The sequence below is a fragment of the Oryctolagus cuniculus genome, chromosome 20, assembly GCF_051225735.1.
Source record: "Oryctolagus cuniculus isolate XC-2025 breed Fujian yellow rabbit chromosome 20, ASM5122573v1, whole genome shotgun sequence".
Lineage (NCBI taxonomy): Eukaryota > Metazoa > Chordata > Mammalia > Lagomorpha > Leporidae > Oryctolagus > Oryctolagus cuniculus.
The window spans coordinates 6,658,557-6,664,120 of record NC_142886.1 but is presented as its reverse complement, the minus strand read 5'-3'; the positions used below and the strand labels follow the sequence as shown (position 1 = coordinate 6,664,120).

At 38.4% G+C, this 5,564-nt stretch overlaps 1 pseudogene; it reads left to right on the top strand.

Annotated features, from left to right (window-relative positions):
• The first annotated feature begins 4,101 nt into the window (after positions 1-4,101).
• On the top strand, positions 4,102-4,169 carry LOC138847352 (U6 spliceosomal RNA; annotated as a pseudogene).
• The last annotated feature ends 1,395 nt before the right edge of the window (positions 4,170-5,564 follow it).

Genomic DNA, 5,564 nt, shown 5'->3' with positions numbered 1-5,564 from the left:
AAGCTCTGCCCAAATCTCTCCTTATATCAGAATGCACAACATATATATCTAATGAATGAAATAAATGTGAGAAAGTCATTTCACATAGGTAATGCCTCATAATCCATCATGGAATTTGAAGAAGGGAGAGACCTTAACAATATAATGAATGTGGAAGAGCTTTTCTCCAAAATTCATGTAAGTATTGTGACAAAACCTTTTGCTGGAAATCACATCCTATCCAACAGAGACTCATGTAAAGGAGAAAGCTTATAAATATTATTGGAGTCAGAAGTCAATGGTACATCAGAGAATTGACACAGGTGGTTTCTTAGGCATATACTGATTGTGCAAAAACATTTTCTTTATTTCAGGCTTGTATAGATACAGAATTCACAAAAGGTGATAGTCTTTGCATGCTGTAAATACAATAAAACCTTTAGCCAGAAATTAGACATCAACAGACTTCAGAGAATTCATAAGGAACAAAAGTCTATGCAATGAATTTGGAAAATGTATTTCTGCTATAAATCAGTCTTTAATTCCCATGAATAGACTCACAAATGAGAAAACATGCATGCATAGAAAAGTTTTGTACCATAAATTATCTCTAGATGGTAAACTAATAACTCACACAAAAGAAAAATCATGAGTGTAATGGAATTGGGAAACCCTTTGCTATAAGGCAGATTTCCAGAAAGCTTAGCAAGATTACAGAAAAGTCTCTGAAAATGTAACATGTCTGAAAGATTTGTTGGCATCACAAACTGGAGGATAGCTCAAGTGCATGTGTTTTTGTGCCTGGCATCCAAATTGATATCTCTTTTTCTTTGATGAATCCCTTGTTTATTTATTTAGCAGATTTAGAGACAAAGGATTCCTGTCCATTGATTTACTACTATATGCCCACAATTGCCATGGTAAGGTCTATGGCAAAAACTGAGTGCTGGGGGCTGTGAATCTGATTCATCACTGATAACATTGAAGACATTGGTTCCTGGTTCTTATGCTGCTATGCATGGAAATGTTTCTCTAATTTCATTTTCAAATAGTTCATTGTTAATATAAAGAAATGCTTCTAATTTTTAAAATTTCATTGAAATAATTTGTGATTAATGTGTCCTAGTCATGCATTATTACAGGGTGTAGTGCAATATTTGCACACATTTATGCAGTAAAAAGTGATCAAGCTAAGCAACTACAGTTTTATTAAGTTTTTAAAGAGTTATTTATTTGAAAGACAGAGTTACAGAGAGAAGTAGCAGCAGAGAGAGAGAGAGGTCTTCCTCTGCAGGTTCACTCCCCAGATGGCCACAATGGCCGGAGCTCTGCCAATCTGATTCCAGGAACCAGGAGCTTCTTCCAGATCTCCCACTTGGGTGCAGGGACCCAAGGACTTGGGCCATCTTCTACTGCTTTCCCAGGCCATAGCAGAGAGTTGTATCAGAAGAGGAGCAGCCAGGACTAGAACTGGTACCCACATGGGATGCTGGTGCTTCAGGCCAGGGTGTTAGCCCACTGTGCCACAATGCTGGCCCCCAAGCAACTACAGTTTCTAATTCTTCTCCATGATTTGAGACTACCAGCTCCTCTCCTTCAGTTCTTTACACAGAACCTAATATGGTTGAATGTAGTCATCTCATTATATTATGGAACACCAGAAGTTCTTTCTGCCTCTTTGATTTTTGATACCTATTATCCAATCCCCCTCTATCCCTAGCTGCTTCCCTTCTCAGCCTCTAGTAATCACAGTTCTGTGTTCAGATCCATTATTTTCTTTCACTTCCACATGTGACAAGGACCAGGTGACATTTGTGTTCCTGCTTCTGGCTTATTTCAATTAATTTAATAATATTTTGTTCTTTTTTTGAATCTAAAAGAGGTTGCCCTTTCCATTGTTTTTCACTGATGGACAGCTAGATTGGTTTCAAATCCTGACTGCAGTGAACTGTGTTATAGTGGCTGTGTTATGGGAAAATTGCTGTATCTTTGATATGCTCTTCTCCTTTCCTTCTAATAAAATTTCCTTATTCTATATAGCCAAGAGCAAGATAACTCTCACATGGTAGGTCAATTTTTATCTTAGTTTAATTTTTGTTATTTATTTGAAAGAGTTACAATAGAGGTAGAGACACAGAGAGGTCCTCCATTAGCTGGTTCACTCTACAGATGACTACAAAGGCCAGAGTTATGCCATTCTGAAACCTGGAGACAGGAGCTTCCTCTGGGTCTCCCACATGGGTGCATGGGCCCAAGGACTTGGGCCATCTTCTACTGCTATCCCAGGAGATAGCAGAGAGCTGTATTGGAAGAAGAGCAGCTGGAACTAGAACTGGCACCCAAATGGGATGCTGGCCCTTCAGGCCAGGGCTTTAACTCACTGTACAACAGCGCCAGCCCCAATTTTTATCCTTTTTAAGGAATGACCATACTGTTCTGCATAACATCTGTACTAACTTGTGTTTTCACCCACCATATATGATGGTTTTCTTTTCCCATGTGCTCTCTAGCATTTGTTATTTTTTATCAGTTTGGCATAAAAATGATATAGTATTGTTCATGTTTTTGTGTATTTTGAAATCAGTTAATTGGTTTATTAAATCTTTATTATTTGAAAGGTGGATTTAGAGAGAGAGGGAAAGACATAGATAGCTTTCATCTGCTGGCTCACACCCCAGAGAGTTTCAACAGTTGAGCCTGGGGCATGCTGGAGTCAGGAGCTTCATCCAAGTCTCCCACATGAGTGGCAAGGACCTGAGTCCTTCGTCCATCTTCTGCTGGTTTCCCAGGTGTTTAGCAGTGAGCTAAATTGTAAGTGGAGATTCCTAAACTCAAAGTGGAACTCAGATGTTATGCTGGCCTCACAGATTGCAGCTTTCCCCACTTGGCCACAATGCCAGCCCCTCTATCAATTTAATTCCTCAAAAATAGCTCAGTAATGTTGGCATCTATCTCATTTTGTTTTTTCTCTGTTATTATTCAACTTATTGATGTCTTATTTTTGTTCACATTATTCCTCTCAATTGCTCTACCTGAGGTGAGTAGGGCTGCTGTGTTGCTTAAATGAAGTGTATGCTTTAGATTACTCATTTAATGAGTGCATGTCATTCACATAGCACTTCACTGAGGTTCTACTATGTCCCAAATCCTCTTCTAGGCACAGAATTTAGACCACTTTTCTCTTAGGCCCAGATCTTGCCTTTAACATACTACTTGGAATTTAGTAGCTCATGAAATCTGCAGACTGCATAAATGAATGAATATTTTGAGGGCTGTGCTTTTGTGGAGGAACTTCATAGGAGACCGAAGGAATAAAATAAATCAAAAGTATCCACAGTATATAGAATGTATACTATTTTACAAGTCACAGAGAAGAGGAAGAAGAAGGAAAGTAGTAAGACTAGAAAGTTTGTGGCAAGACTAACAGGCGCTGGTCAAGAACTTAATAAGCACATTAGGAAAGCAGTAAGGTTTCTTTTTTTTTTTGAGGAAAAGTTTTTATTTCTAGTGATGAAATTGGCTACAGAACATTATGAAAGTTTAAAAATACAAAGAGAAATTGTCTATAATTAATAGATTCAAAATTTGACAATCAGTGAATATCATTATTAGTCATTACCAACAACAGTTATTGATTTGAAAGGCAGAGTGACAGGAAGAGGGAACCACTGTTTCACTTCCCAGACACTTGCACTAGCCAAAGCTTGACCAAGCCAAAACCAGGAACTGGGAATTCATTCTGGATGTCCCATTTGGGTGCAGGGACCCAAGCACTTCTGCCATCCTCCGTCTCCTCCCAGGGTGCACACTAGCAGAAACTTGCCTCAAAGCAGAGAAGCTACCACTCAAGCCAGGCATTTGTATATGGGATGTGGGTGTGTGGTGGTGATAGCAAGCCCTCATAGATAAAAAAAAAAGACGAAGTTATTTCTATGCCAAGGAAATTACTCTGTAGTCTTTCTCTTATAAACTACGTATTGCTGAACCTAGATAATTTTTCCTTTATTTAACAATGACATGAAAATGTCAGTTGAGTTGGCTTTCCTGAAGACCTTGTTTCTTGAATATTAGTGGCTAGCTGAGATAAATTCTTTTCATCTCTTTCTCACTTCGGCAGCACATGTGCTCGCTTCGGCAGCACATATACTAAAATTGGAACGATACAGAGAAGATTAGCATGCCCCTGCACAGTAAGGTTTCTTTACCTCCCTGTAGACTCTGCTCTCCAGAGGTGAACAGGGTCCTCTAAACCCACTTGCTGCACACACAAACACCTGAGTGTTGTATTCTCCCACAGGTGTTGGAGACTGATATGGTGTTCTGATTTATATTTACATAATGGCTAGTGACATCAGGCATATTCACATGTTTTGACCATTTACATATCTTCTGAGAAATGTCTATTCAGATCCTTGCCTGTTTCTTCACTGTATTTTTTGGAGTTTTTCCAATTCATGTAAATGTTCTGGAAATCTGTAAACATTCAGAGTTTTAATTTTTCCTGCCATCTGTTCATTGTATCTACACTCTGATGTTTACTTTGTTGTGAAGAAGTATCTTAGTTGGATATACTCAAATGTCTCTGTTTTTATTTTTGTGACTATTGCTATTGGAATCTTACCCAAAAGCTATTGTGTGTTGACAATATTTAGAGTTTCCCTATGTTTACTTGGGTTTGGGTCTTATGATTACATTTTAATTCACTGTGAGTTCACTTTCACATAGTGTAAGAGATGTTGGAGTCTCTTTTCAGGCTTCTACATATGGCTAATCAAGTTCCTCTGCACCACTTGTGAAAGAGATTCTTCTTTCTCCAGTTCATTTTAGTTCCTTTGGTAAATATGAGTTGCTGGTAGAAATTTGGGTTTATTTCTATGCTACCAAGTCTTTTCCATTGAACTATGTGTCTGTTATTATATCAGTGCTAACACTTCTTCTTTTTTTTTTGCAGTATATTTATTTGAAAGGCAGAGTTACAGAGAGGTAGAGGCAGAGAGAGAGAGAGGTCTTCCATCCACTGGTTTACTCCCCAAATGGCCACAATGGCCGGAGCTCTGTTGATCTGAATCCAAGTGTCAGGAGCTTCTTCCAGGTCTCTATGCAGGTGCAGGGGCCCAAACACTTTGGCCATTTTCTACTTTTTTCTCAGGCTATACCAGAGAGGGGTATAAGAAGTGGAGCAGCTGGGAAACATACTGGCACCCATATGAGATGCCGGCACTGCAGACGGTGACTTTACCTGCTTTGTCATAGTGCTGACCCCTGTAATATGTCTTAAAATATGGTGTGATGTCTCCAGCTTTTTTTTGCTTTATAATATTGCTTTAGATGTTAAGCATCTCTCATGTTTCTATGTGAATTTTAGCATCATTTTTTCTAGCTCTGAGAAGAACATCGTTGGTATGTTGATTGGAATTGCATTGAATTTGCAAATTGCTTTTGGTAGTATGGATATTTTGGTATTATTCTTCCCATTCACAAACATAAGTTTTCTGTGAGACTGTCAAAAAGCCTTGACAAAAATTGGACTTTATTACACAAAAATTCATCACTTTTTGGGATCATTTAAATCCATAATTTTGCAC